Here is a 13,519-nt window from a genome sequence, read left to right as displayed (position 1 = left end):
CTTGTATTGAAGGAGACAGCCAATATCTATTTCAGCAGGGTCCGGGGGAAGGTGAGAGAGAGAATAAGAACACCCATTTCTTTGATCTTCTTACTCACCAGAGATTACCAGTGCAGTTGGGACTTCCACAGTATTTATGGTAGGCGTGTAGATAACTGCTTAAGTGCTTTTAATAACTCTCTGGAGGGTTCTCTGTCTCTCCATTGATTAGCTAGGGACCCTACATTTCTGACTTAAAAGATACTTTATTTGGATGGTAAAAGAGGCTCTATGCATAGCTCTGAAGTTTTTTGCACTGCCTGGCTGTAGGAAGAACACCCATACAAATAACAAGACAAAGGCTTGAGTGGAAAATAAATAAAAGTTAAACTGTTCTGTGTGTGGATATTCATAATTTTGTGGTGGCAAAGTTGGAGTGGAAGGCATTTTCATAGTTAGCAACAACTGAAGAGTTTTGACTTTTACGGTGTGGAAGAAAGCGCTGTGATGAGTGTGTAGAGTCTGTCTTGACAGCATCCCTGAACTCCAATATGTGGATGCGAAAACCAAGATACAGTTAGATAAAATATGTTTACAGTATGACATATTACAGATCTTAATTTTTCCATTCTTGTTGATAAAAAATGATGCTTTGCGTCCACATCCTTCACTTCTTAATATTTAGAGTGATTACATCTGTAAATAGTGAGAGCCTGCCATTCTCCTTCCTTCTGTCTCAGCACAACATGCTTTCCTCAGGTTTTCATCCTGTCCAGCAGAGGTGGTCAGATATTGTAGCCTCAACCAGTAAGAAGGGCAAACATGGGTTTTGCCTATTGATCTGTGCAATCATCACAAATGCCAAGAGAATGAGAGACAGAAAATTCCATTGCTTATAGTGACACTTTTGATCCGTGCTAACATTTTTTTTTCTCTTCTGTAATCCACTACTGAGCCACTCATGTGGATCCTAATGTGATTCTAGTCACATCTAATTCTGGAGTTTAATGTTAATACTTGTTGATTTAAAAACAGTGCTGTTCTTAAACAGCCAGTGGGCTGACTCGTCATCAGCCCATGACACTTTTTTCTGAATGACAAGTTCTGTAGTAAATATCCAAGTCCTGATGGTGTTGTTTTTATGGTGCAGTCTTGATATTTTAGAAGGAGGTTTGGGGGGAAGGTTTCTTTTGTTTTCCTTTTGATTGGTTCCTAGCGAGCAGTTTCTATCTGATTCACTCTATTTAGGAGAAGTGTTGCATCTTTATTCAACATCTTCATGAGTGTCCTGGAGAAAGTAGTGTAAGGGAAATGTCCGAGTTTACAGATGATACTAAACTGTTTTGGGTACTCTAATGTTGCTCTAGTTGCAGGGAACTCCAGAAGGACCTCACAAAACTGTATGGGCAAAAGCGTGTCAGTTAAGCTCTAATATAGCTAAATGTAAGGTAATACATCAGAGGAGAAATAAACTAGCGCACACCCACAGGATGCTGAACTGAGCATGGGCAGTTACAGCTCGAGAAAGACACTTTGGGTTCCCTGTGGTGAAATCATTAGTTCTGTGTGCAACAGTAGCATCATTTTCCTGCTGTATGTAACCTTCTTATGCCCATACGTTGAGTATTGTGTGCAGCTTTGGTCTCCCCATCTCAGGGATATAGGGGAGGTCAATGAGGACTAGAGGGTGGCATTGAAAATCATGAAACAGCTGCTTTTCCAGGAGGGACTGAAAGGGCTGAAGCTCTTCAGTCTGGAGATGAGAAGGTTGATGGGGACGAGTATGGTTGAGGTATGTTATGAAGGTAGTGGCCAAGGTGAATGTGTACCTTCACTCGCCAAATACCACACCACTAGAAACTGGGACACTCAAGGAAGTTTGTAGGAGATTTAAAATGGAGGCAACGCTTCCTTATCTGGCTTTTGGAGAACTTCCAGAACACTTTGTCATGGGGAGCGATGAGGGCAGACAGCAGCAGGAGATTCAAAAAAGTTTGGGCAAGTTCCTGGAGAACAGGTCCATAAATTGATGCTAATAGGACTAGGCCTGGAGGTACCTTATAACATCCCTCACACTTCCTCAGGCTCCACTGAGGAGTAATGCACTTTGGAGAACAACCAGGCTTCAGCATTTTACCTAAATAACCTCTGCTGTCACTGTCACACCCACAATTCTGGGCTGTATGGACTTTTTGTCTGCTCTAACAGGGTGTTTCTTATGTCTGTTGCATGCAAGATGATTGTATAATCCAGAGAGAAAATAAGAAGGTATTTCCTTTAAAATTTGGGGGATGAAACAGGAATTATACATATGTATAAGTACATATTTTATTGTTTGAAGAATAGCATAATTTTATGAGATTGGTCAAAATGCCAAAAAAGATGTAAACCAGTAGTTTGTAAAGTGAGCAATTTAGAATAAAGCACAATTTATAATTCTTTTTTTACTTCTTCTTATAGAACTGATTTATAGAAGTGAAATGGCTTCTGTAAACTAGATGTTCTATCAGTTTCCGAGCCTCAGTTTCTTTCAGCTGTCTGTAGATGCTTTTAAGCTTTAAAACAAATAATCAGTCTTCTTTTATGCAGGTTTTATTGCATCTCTACACATTGTTTACTTGGGAAAGCCAAGGCTCTTGGCTTGCATTGAACTTAAATAGATTCTTCTTGGACGATTTTTTTGAACAATTTATAAATGCAATATAGGTACAAATAGGATAAACTAATTGAATTGCTTTTATTATTTAAATCTTGATAGTTTACCTAGTGGAAAGTGCATGAATATAGTGCTCATGAAAGCAACAGCCATATTACTTTTAAGCATGCGTCAGAATAAGTGCTGTGGGATATGAACCACTCTGACAGCAAACAAGCAAGAATCCTGCAAAGGGTTACATGTATATTATTTTCTCTGTCCACAGTGGCCATTGGAGATGTACAACTAGAGGGATACTTAAGCTTCCCACTTTCGTATCTATTTGAGTAGGGGCAACCATTTGTGTAACAAGGGAGTTGTAGTTGAGTTATGAAGGCAATTGGGGCTACAGCTAAAACCAAAACATTATTGGAGGAGGCATGGTTTGCAATTTTGGGGCTCAGCTTTATAGAATAGAGCCTCTACTACAAAAACAATTTGAAGTGAATGTTCAAGGAAACTAAGCAAGATTGAAGAGCCTGTTGTTGAAGAAAAGGGCATCAATGTAGTGAAACTGTTCTTGGTGAATATTCCAAATAGTGTATATATATGTCCATGTTTATACAATTCATAAAACTGATATGTCTTTACTTGATTCTCTTCACTGTGGAGAAAGTCAGAAGAGTACCAGAATCATGGCATTTATGGACAAGCTTGTGACAGTGTATCAAAAACGATATGAACAGAAAAGCCATTTAAGTAGTGAATAAAATAAAATAAAATTCTGGGGTTTTCTAATGTTGGAGGGGTTTTTTTATTTTATTTTTATTGGGTTTTTCCCTTTCAGAATCTGCTGGTAGTCAGGACCAAGTAATATAATGATTCCAAGGCTATGTAAAGAGTCTGTAATACTTACAGAGAACTACTATAATGAAAATACAATCCAAGGAATGCTAGCTGAAGACAAATCATTAACTGTCTAAGTACCTGCTGTCTGATTTTTCTCTCCTTGATGCCTAAACAGACTGCTGTGCGTAGATGAATATTTAAAATATTTCTGTCTAGGTCAGTGTATCTTTTTCACATTGCATAATGTATTGGGTTTGTGTGGCAAGGTTTTGGTAGCAGGGGGGCTACAGGGGTGGCTTCTGTGAGAAGCTGCTAGAAGCTTCCCCTATGTCCAATAAAGTTAATGCAGTGGGTTCCAGGACGGACCCGCCGCTGGCCAAGGCCGAGTCAATCAGCAACAGTGGTAGCGCCTCTGGGATAGCATATTTAAGAAAGGGAAAAGAAGTTACAGGGGAGTTGCAGTTGCAGCAAGAGAGAGGAGTGAGAAGATGTGAGAGAACAACTCCGCAGACACCAAGGCCGGTGAAGAAGGAGGGGGAGGAGGTGCTCCAGGCACCGGAGCAGAGATTCCCCTGCAGCCCGTGGTGAAGACCATGGTGAGGCAGGCTGTCCCCCTGCAGCCCATGGAGGTCCATGGCGGAGCAGATATCCACCTGCAGCCCATGGAGGACCCACACGGGAGCAGGTGGATGCCCAAAGGAGGCTGCGACCCCGTGGGAAGCCCGCGCTGGAGCAGGCTCCTTGCAGGACCTGCGGACCCGTGGCCCCATGGAGAGAGGAGCCCATGCTGAAGCAGGTTTGCTGGCAGGACTTGTGACCCCGTGGGGGACCCACGCTGGAGCAGTCTGTTCCTGAAGGACTGCACCCTGTGGAAGGGACCCATGCTGGAGCACTTCATGAAGAACTGTAGCCTGTGGGAAGGACTCCTGTTGGAGAAGTTCATGAAGGACTGTCTCCCGTGGGAGGGACCCCACACTGGAGCAGGGGAAGAGTGTGAGGAGTCCTCCCCCTGAGGAGGAAGGAGCGGCAGAAACAACGTGTGATGAACTGACCCAAACCCCCATTCCCCGTCCCCTGTGCCGCTCAGGGGGAAGGAGGTAGAGAGAATCAGGAGTAAAGTTAAGCCTGGAAAGAAGGGAGGGCTGAGGGGAAGGTGTTTTAAGATTTGGTTTTATTTCTCATTATCCTGCTCTGATTTAACTAGTAATAAATTAAACTAATTTTTCCCCAAGTTGAGTCTGTTTTGCCTGTGACGGTAATTGCTGAGTGATCTCCCTGTCCTTATCTCGACCCACGAGCCTTTCGTTTTATTTTCTCTCCCCTGTCCAGTTGAGGAGGGGGAGTGATAGAGCGGCTTTGGTGGGCACCTGGCATCCAGCCAGGGTCAACCCACCACACATAATTAACAGCCTCTGTGAACCAAATAAAGCTTCAACTTTTATCTTTGCATTAAATCAGAGGAAAAACTATTAGCAGACTCGGTATTGAGGTAGAGTGATTTCCTCTGTAAATACAAGGGCTTAGCAGACTTGCTTCAAATGTTATAATTGAAATACCTAGGCAAAAAGGTGATTTGCATGCATTATTGAATTTTATTTATTTATTTACATAGCACATGTCAAGATTTAGCCAAGAAGAGAAACAGATCTCTTAAGTCTTGGAATTTATGGAATTTAGATTAGCAGAATACCAATTTTAATTTCAGTTCTGTGATATAAAATAAAATGGAAAAAATGTTTCATTTGGGCAATGAATGCAGAGCAATGATATGACAGTGTGTTGTGGAAAAGATCATGCATATAAATTAGTGAAAATCCTGGTTGGGAAGCCATACTCTCTCCTCAGCTCCTGTAAATGAAAAGAGTGCTGGGGTCTGTTCAAATACACAAACAAAAAACTCGTTCTTCGTTGTGCAAAGACATTTGCGTTACTTTTCCAAGTGTCCTGTTCACAAAATATCAGTTCAAGTCAGTAGATGAAAATATGCAATAAAATGTTGAAGACTACATTTTAATTTGGGCTAGACCAAATTTTGAACCATTAATTTCTTTTTCGATTTTGTTCAGTAAAGATAATATTAAATAGAAGATATATGTTGCATTTGAAGAATCCTTTGAAGCTCTTTTTAAAGATTGGAATATTCTCTGCCATTTGGGACATATCATTTTGGCTAAGGTTGTCTGGTGAATTTAATCAAGTTAGCTGTTAATAAAAGGCATTTGACTTGTTACAGTTTCTCTAAAAGGTTAATAGCAGTCAAATATGAAAGAAGATTGCTAGGGAAACAGTCGTTGAATAAAGTTGCATTGTACATCTGCACATCGCAGTGTAAAAGAAACTTACTTGCTAGAGATTTTCTCATTAATACATGGTGTGTATTTAATTCTTCAAATGTCTTACCACTTACAGTGTTGGCCAAGTACAGTGAAAGTTTGACCTATGTACGTGTACTTCATGTTAAGTTTTGAGTGGAGTGGACTTAATACAAATTTTTAACTATTCCCATTACATATATTGTGATCAGCTTGAATACTGTATGTGCTTCCTTTCCTGTTTATTTTCAGGTCTCACTGCAGGTTTTCCTGGGGTTTTTGGTATTGGTAGTCCCTGAATAAACTGAAATCTAATTGTGAGAGACAACTTTTCAGCTGATGCTGAAACTCTCAAAACTGCTTTTCATACATTTTCAAAGCTTGAATGTGAGGAAATGCCATACAAAAGTCACAGCTTTGATTATTTTGGAAACTGCCAAAGTGTCCATCCAATGGTTGATTAAAAAAAAAGTCTAAGATTTTAAAATTGTATAGTTTTCAGTTTTGTTTTTGAGAACTTTGAAATTTTTTTATTCCATTGAATTAATTAATGTAATCTTGACTTCAGAGTTTGTTTTGGTTTTAATATTTTTATGATAACCATTTTTTACAAACCAATATATCATCAGTATAATTAGTGAGTGCAAACAATTAATATAAATTATATCTTCTGCCACCTTAATCAGTCACACATATACAAATGAACATTGAAATCACATAAGCAGCTCCAGAACTTTATAAAAATATTTTAGAGATGAAAACCTCTCACTATCTGAGGTCGTGCATTAATTTTTTGAGCTTCTGGCATTGTATAAAGCTTGTAAGAAAACTCTGAGTAAGGTGTTATATCTCATGGACTTATTGAAGGTACTCAGGCACAGCTTTTGAAAACATTGATTTGATTGGATTTTATTTTTTTATCCAACTGAAGCCACTGTAGATTATTTGACTGTTGACTGGCCTTGTTCTTTATCTGCATTAGTACTTGTTAACAATATTGGCTACAGAGAAAGTGATATGCTAATTGCTTGCTCTGTTCATCTATACCCCCTCCATCCTAATTTCAATACTTATGTTACTGTACAACTGCTGCTTCCCCCCAAAAAAATTTGAGAAAGAAAATAATAGCAGTCAGTAAGCATTTGTATTAAAACAAATTAATTCAAACTGATGTTTGAGCTTTTTGCTGGCACTGTGTTGCAGGAAAACTGAGCGATCAGCTTGGTCAATTGTCTGAAAGGCAATCTTGTTGTGCTCTACTAGAGCAAAATCGATAAGAAAAGGCTGTGAGGCCTGATGGTGCATTGTGAAAAGTTGTTTGAACATGTCATACGGGCTTTGGACCTGTTAGCTTTTGTAAGTCTGCTTGCTGCAGACAAATTGAAAGTAGAAATGCTTTCAGTGGTTGCTGAGTTGGTCTTTTGACTTAGAATTAGCTGAAAATATGTATACTGGTATTCCACAAGAGAAATAATTTCAAAAATAGGTGCTTTTTTTCCCCCTTTATTTTAATCATTAACAGATTTTCTCTCTCTGACATCCTTCCTCTTATGTTTCACTTTGATTCTGTGTTGCACATATTCTAAAACACATCTCTGAGTTTATTTGCCAAAACTAGCAATTTGTTGTTGTTTGTATGTGTTGACTGGGAAAAGGAGCAAGTTGGGAAGAGGAAGATTTAGGAACTGAGTTTTTAAAGTTTGTCTTTTGCAGAGTTCTGTGGGAAATCTGCAGGAATTCACCATCGTATAGGCAGGGTCAGCCATCAGCATAGCCGTTTGCATGATACATGATAGGGACTTTGCAGGGTGCAGAGAACATGAGAGAGGTTTTAAATATCATTTTATTAATCTGTTTTATGAATCTGAATTAATCCTCTGTATAATCTATACACAAGGAAGATAAAAGATTTTAAAATTGAAGCTAAATGGCATGGCCTCCTCTGAAATAGAGTGACTACATTTTCCTTTTACAGCTATGTTTTCCTTGCTGTGAAACAGGAGGCAGAAGGTTTATGAAAAGGTCGAGTAGAAGCCATTCAGAAGGCTTCATACATCCTGCCCTTTAATCAAATCTGGTTTTTCCCTCCTATAGGAAGTGGAAGCAATTACTTCTGTCACAATTTTGTTCTTCAGAAGTTAAGTCCTGTTGAATTCATGTCCAAAAGCGTCTGCTGTCGTAGACTGGAGTTGGGCGCTCTGTTTTTGGCCTGACTTGGAAGTTGTTGATCCTTCTACTTTTACATATTTAGCTGCTAAGCTTGGTTCACAAGCTTGGGAAACTTTGGGAATCTCCGCAGGCTGTTTGTGTTCAGCACATGGCGGCTCCTTAATGCTGCAGACACCTTTAATCTCTTCCCAGTCTGTTCCTTTAGAGCAACTCCGTCTGTGTAAAGATAAGAACGGGAACAAATCCTGCGGGTCTTAGAAGCAGCAGGTCTGTCTGAAGCAAAACTCCTTTTTTTAGAGTCAAGAGATAAGAGTAGCAAGGACAACGGTCTGAAATACATCGGTATTTGCATCTGCTACACCTACTGCCTGCTTGCTGCTTACTTGATTGACAACCAAAATTGAGCACTCGGACTTCTCTGGCCTTTGCTTTCCCTTCCAGCCTTGCTGCTGGATGGCATTCATTACTTCCAGAAATCCATTTTTTTCAGCATTATATTATCACAACACTTTAAATCCAAGCCCTTTATTCCATTTGGTGCATGTTGACAGTTTTTGCCTTGGCTGTCAGACAGTAAGCGGGGTGGACCCTGCAGGTTACCTCACACGGGCATCCACAAATAACCTGTCAGCTCAGCGGGGCCCAGGCTTGGTTACGTGTGGCAAAAAGTGGCTATAAAGAAAAAATGACCATTATGTCACACAGAGTGAAAAGACTTTGGATTTTGTGTTGCGGAGAGAAGAGCAAGTCCTAAGACATGTATACTGTCAATTTAGTCATTAAATGTAGAGAAATTTATATCACTATGGGCAGGTAAATGTAATTTCACATTGATGGTACTGTGAATTAGAGAGCTGCAGGGAAGCTAACCGAGCATTAATAAAACAGTCACTTCAAGGAACTACCAGTTAGTTTCAGCACTTGTGAATGTGAAGAACAGTAACTTGCAGCAGGTCAGTACTCATCCATACTTGAACTGGTCTTGTTTCTTGGGCATAGGATATCTGACTTACTTTGTATGTAGAGGAATGCGAATGAGTGCAGTACCTCTTTGCAGCATTAGTATCTTTTTTACCTTAAGTTGCTTTTGCACATTAACCCGATTTTTTGCCAGTGTACCATTTTTCTTTTGCACCAAAATACACAGATCTATTGCAGCCTTTTAAGTAATATTTTTTTAAAAAGTTATTATTTAAATAGGAATCACAAAGTATGCAGTCTTTTCCAGCCTGTTAAAATATGGAAACATTAATTCATTCAGATGTATTTCTCTTCTGTGCTGTTTAGGCACACAAATTAAACAACATTTTGTCAAGCAAGATATCATGCTGTTGATCTGAATAGTGATTTTTAACTCTGATAAACTTACAGTCTTTCTTAAATGAGCAAATAATCTGAGGAGCATAGAGTCCGTGCATATTCAACGTAGAGAGCAGCACGACCTGAAGACAAGTCTGAATGCTGAATCTGATCTAGCCTCTGGTAGTGGCTGTTTGTAGCCTGACTGCTGCAAAGTTGATTTTTCAAAGGTTCGTAACTTGGCCAGAGTTGAGCAGATTTTCACAGATGGGGCCCTGCTAAATTTCAGATCTTTACTTCAAAGCAAGATGGTGCTAGAGCTCTTTGACAAGATGGTCACCATTTTTCTCATGGATAAAGCAGTATATTTTCTTCCCTAGCCTCTTCAGAAGCAATGGAGTGTTTTGGTTGAAATTGTTAAAGCAGAAATTTGGAGTAGAAAACTTCAGTCTGTCTTTTAGAAGTCAACACTTATATAAGCAACTGAAAACATCCTCTAATAAGTATTGTTGGGCAACTTGCATATTGAGGACGTTCCCACTCCATCTCTACTAATAAAGAAGTTTGTAATAAAAATGATTGCCCTTTTCAGAGTGAGAGAAAACAAAGGCAACTTCAAGCATTAATGAATAAAAACATTTTCAAATGAATAGCTTGATGGCTAATGGTGGCAGGTTTATTTTAGAAAGCTGTTTTTATATAACACCATTGGGAAAGAAAAGATTATAAGCTACCACTTTTTTCTTTTAATAAAAAGTAGCTTCTTATTCACCCAAGCATAGTCATTCATAACTACTGATTTTTCTGAAGAAGCTTTTAAAATCCAAATAATCATCTTTGCAAAAATAAAGGGCACAAGTGACACAACTGTCTTATTCATACTCTTGCTCGGTTGGAAATTTTCCTACTGAATGAACTAGCCCTCAAAAGGGGAGTCAGTGTCTTTGCATAGGTTTTACAAGTTTTGGGGGCCAGATACATGGCATTTAGGGGAAACTTTGTTTACTCAGGACTTCTAATGTATTTTATACTGAAAACAGATCTCTGGTGTCTGTAGAGTCTTCTGTAGTGAGGTCCCCTGCTGCTAAAATACTGACTAATTGGTTATGTGAGGTTTAAGCGACATGAGGAGCATCTCTAGTGTTGGTGCAGTCAGTAAATAGCTATGGTGTATAAATACTACCACTGCAGAAAGCTGAAATGTTTTTGTTAAATGGAATTCATATGTACCCTCTTTTAAAATAATCTCTAAGGCTATAACTGGTTTTAAAAAAACTTGCCTTCATATTTAAGGGTGGGAAGCATTATATGATGCCATGTAAATGCCAATTATTCTTTAAAAAAACAAAAACAAAATAAAAACCAAACCTTTGCTTGAATTTTAGGTGATTACCAGTTAATGATTTTTTTTGACCAAATTTCAGTTGCAATACTGAGAAGAATCTGGATTTTTATTCTGCAGTGTTACATTTATATTAATTTCTATGCATAGTGTCATATGCTTTTCTAGTTTTTATTTAACGATTGGAAAATTACTGCGATGGTTGTCATAACTGTGTATTCCACAGATGTCTTGGGTACGGGTTTGATCCACGAATAAGGAATTAAGGAAAAGGGTACACTTAATGTTAAGCCTTGTCACTGCTTCCTACCCATATGGTAGGTTGTATCAAGTGTCTTCCCTATGTAAAAAAGTGGACACAACTCACAAATTCCAATGCATTTTCAGAATCTGCTCAGTCTTACTGTTGTTGTCACTTCAGATTCAGTAGATATATAAAGCATGATTGATTACACATTCATAATTGCTGACTGCTTTGCTCGCAAAGTTGTTTTTCATGCATTTTGTTGACTTTAGAATAAAAACAAGTAGAATGACCTTGCATGGAATATGATATCAAAGTTACTGTTTTTCTCATTGTCACTTCATTTTGCATACTGCAAAAATACTAATATCAACAACTTTAATTCTTATTAGGACAGCTGTGAATGACCTACCAGTCTTACCTTGGCTCTTTTGTATAAGTAAAGCAACATTCTTTGGTGTTTCACCTCTTTAGCTTCTTTCCATACCTTACAAAACATCATTACATACATACATGAACAAAACCATTAAAATGTATAAGTATTTCAGGAAGAAGACTGAAGTTTAAAAGTAAGTAAGTAGGGAAATCAGCACATTTTTGAGTACTGAAGTACAAACAGATAATGGGAAGCAAAGCATAGTTAAGGAAAAAATGCTAAGATTTACAAAACCAGATTACACCTTCATTAACTTAAATGATCATGTGTTTTTTTAAATGGAAAAATAACTAAATATCAGTCTTTAAACAAAAGATTTGCCTCTTCAAATGAGTTAATAGTAGAGGCAGTCACTTAAGTTGTGCATTGACACAGGAAAAAGTTTTAGCTTCGTTCTGCTCTCCCACACCCTCCTTTTTGCAGAAATCAAAATTCAGTCATCAAAATTACCTTCAAGCAGATATTTTTCAAGCAATTGCCTGTCATGGGTTATATTATTAAAATAATGTTGACCTTCTCTTAGCCCAAAAAGGAAAACAAAATTGTTTTTCATATTAGACTGACTTTCATACTGATTAAACAAAAATAATTGCAAAAATTATGTGGTTATAATACAAAGGAAAATAGAAGTTAGAAATATTCTTGGTGACAAGTTCAATAAGCAGTCTCTTACTCTGTTAAGAAATGGAAGAATACAAATTTGAGAATTTATTTGAAATACTGTAGTTGTGTTCTGAAAACCTAAAATACTTGCTTTCATCGAGAACGCTCTTGCCATTTATGCTCACAGTCAAACTAGGAGCAGATTTACAGACACGCTTAGCAGGAGGACCCTTCCAGTCTGCAACATGATCCATCTTCTACTCTCTAGTTTAAACTTGAGCCTCTTTTGGGGACGCCATCAGGTTTTGTTCTCTTGCTTTCTGGTAGTCTGGATCAGTTCCTGCAAGGATCTTGTGAGATGCCAGATTGCACAGGTGACAGATTGCATGTTCTGTCATCGCTTCCGTACTAGCAGTGGAAAACTTTTCATCCTGTTGCTAAATGTGGTCAGATTTGCATTAAGCATAATGCTGTAATTGACCTGTAAGCACTGGAGAGTGTATTTTTAATTATTCCTTTTTTTAAATTGAATTTTGAAAGAAAAAAATGCCTTAGTTTCATGAGTGCCTTGGTTCAATAAGATCTAACGGATTTAGCTGAGGACCGTTGCAAAGGAGATGGTGTCATGTATTTGGCCTGATGCACTGAATAGCAGTCTTACTTAAAAACCATAGCTTAATGTAATGAATCATTTACGAAACTAATTGTGCATTCTTTAGCTGAAGATCTCATTTAATTAGAGAACCAAATTTTTGCCAGTTTACATCCCTAATCAATTTAAGTTTTTTTTAGTGAAGAGCAATTCAGGTATCCTTAAACCTTAGCCGCATACTAAATGCACTAAGGTTGTATCAGCATGTCGCATTGTGTCTGTGGTTAGCCTGAGGGACAGAGAGAGCCCTCCATTGGGACTCCATCTTTGTCCTTGTTTGACATTTATTCAGGTAAGAAGGCAATTTGTGCCTGATCTTTTCCAGATGCATCACTCTTCTTCCTCTTAACCACCTGTGCAGGTCAGCGCGTTGAGGTGAAGCCCCACTTCACCTACACTCCCCCTACCGCCCTTAACAAGTAAACAGGTGAAAAATGGGTTGGGGAGTCTCCTTTCTGTTGAGACCCGGCTGTTCCGTTGAGGTGAAGAGATGTGTCCTTCCCCTTTACCTCCCTGATGGAAGTCAGACATTTAGTCATGACTGTTCCCTAGGTATGAAAATATCGGAGGCTTAAAAATTGCGTATGCCTTGATGTGAGCAGTTGGCCAATATTTTGGGAAAAGAGCTACGTGAGTGAAATAATACCATACTTAGAAGGCATAGCCACACTGTTTTCTTTCCCTATATATTCCTATACAGGAACTCATGGCACCAAAGAGCAGATTTTCTTGCAAACATTTTCTAAGCCAGTCTGTCAGTCCAGTTTTCTGCTTCATGGAGAAATGTTTTCAGCTGCTATTTTCATAAGGAAATAATACTTCTGTTTAGCCTGAGTATTAAAAACTCAAGGGAATGCTGGCTACCCTTCAGAGACCCTGACTGCCATGGGTAACTGCTGGCCATTACATTTCTTTCATCTTGGTAAGACTGAAAGCCATGTATTTGCTTAGCGTTTCACTAATTTTAAGACGAAAAGGATGCAATTAATTTCTGTTTTG

General features: G+C 38.5%; 2 protein-coding genes across 15 annotated transcripts in view; one reads left to right on the top strand and one right to left on the bottom strand.

The window, feature by feature from the left end:
- The window catches only part of WNT16 (Wnt family member 16), an 873,674-nt gene that overhangs the window by 195,762 nt on the left and 664,393 nt on the right, over positions 1–13,519 (bottom strand). The gene's annotated exons all lie outside the window — the stretch shown is intronic.
- The window catches only part of CADPS2 (calcium dependent secretion activator 2), a 327,121-nt gene that overhangs the window by 123,577 nt on the left and 190,025 nt on the right, over positions 1–13,519 (top strand). The window lies entirely within an intron of this gene.

Source organism: Gymnogyps californianus, chromosome 1 (assembly GCF_018139145.2).
Source record: "Gymnogyps californianus isolate 813 chromosome 1, ASM1813914v2, whole genome shotgun sequence".
NCBI lineage: Eukaryota > Metazoa > Chordata > Aves > Accipitriformes > Cathartidae > Gymnogyps > Gymnogyps californianus.
The sequence above is the reverse complement of the archived record's forward strand: the minus strand, read 5'-3'. Positions and strand labels throughout refer to the sequence as shown.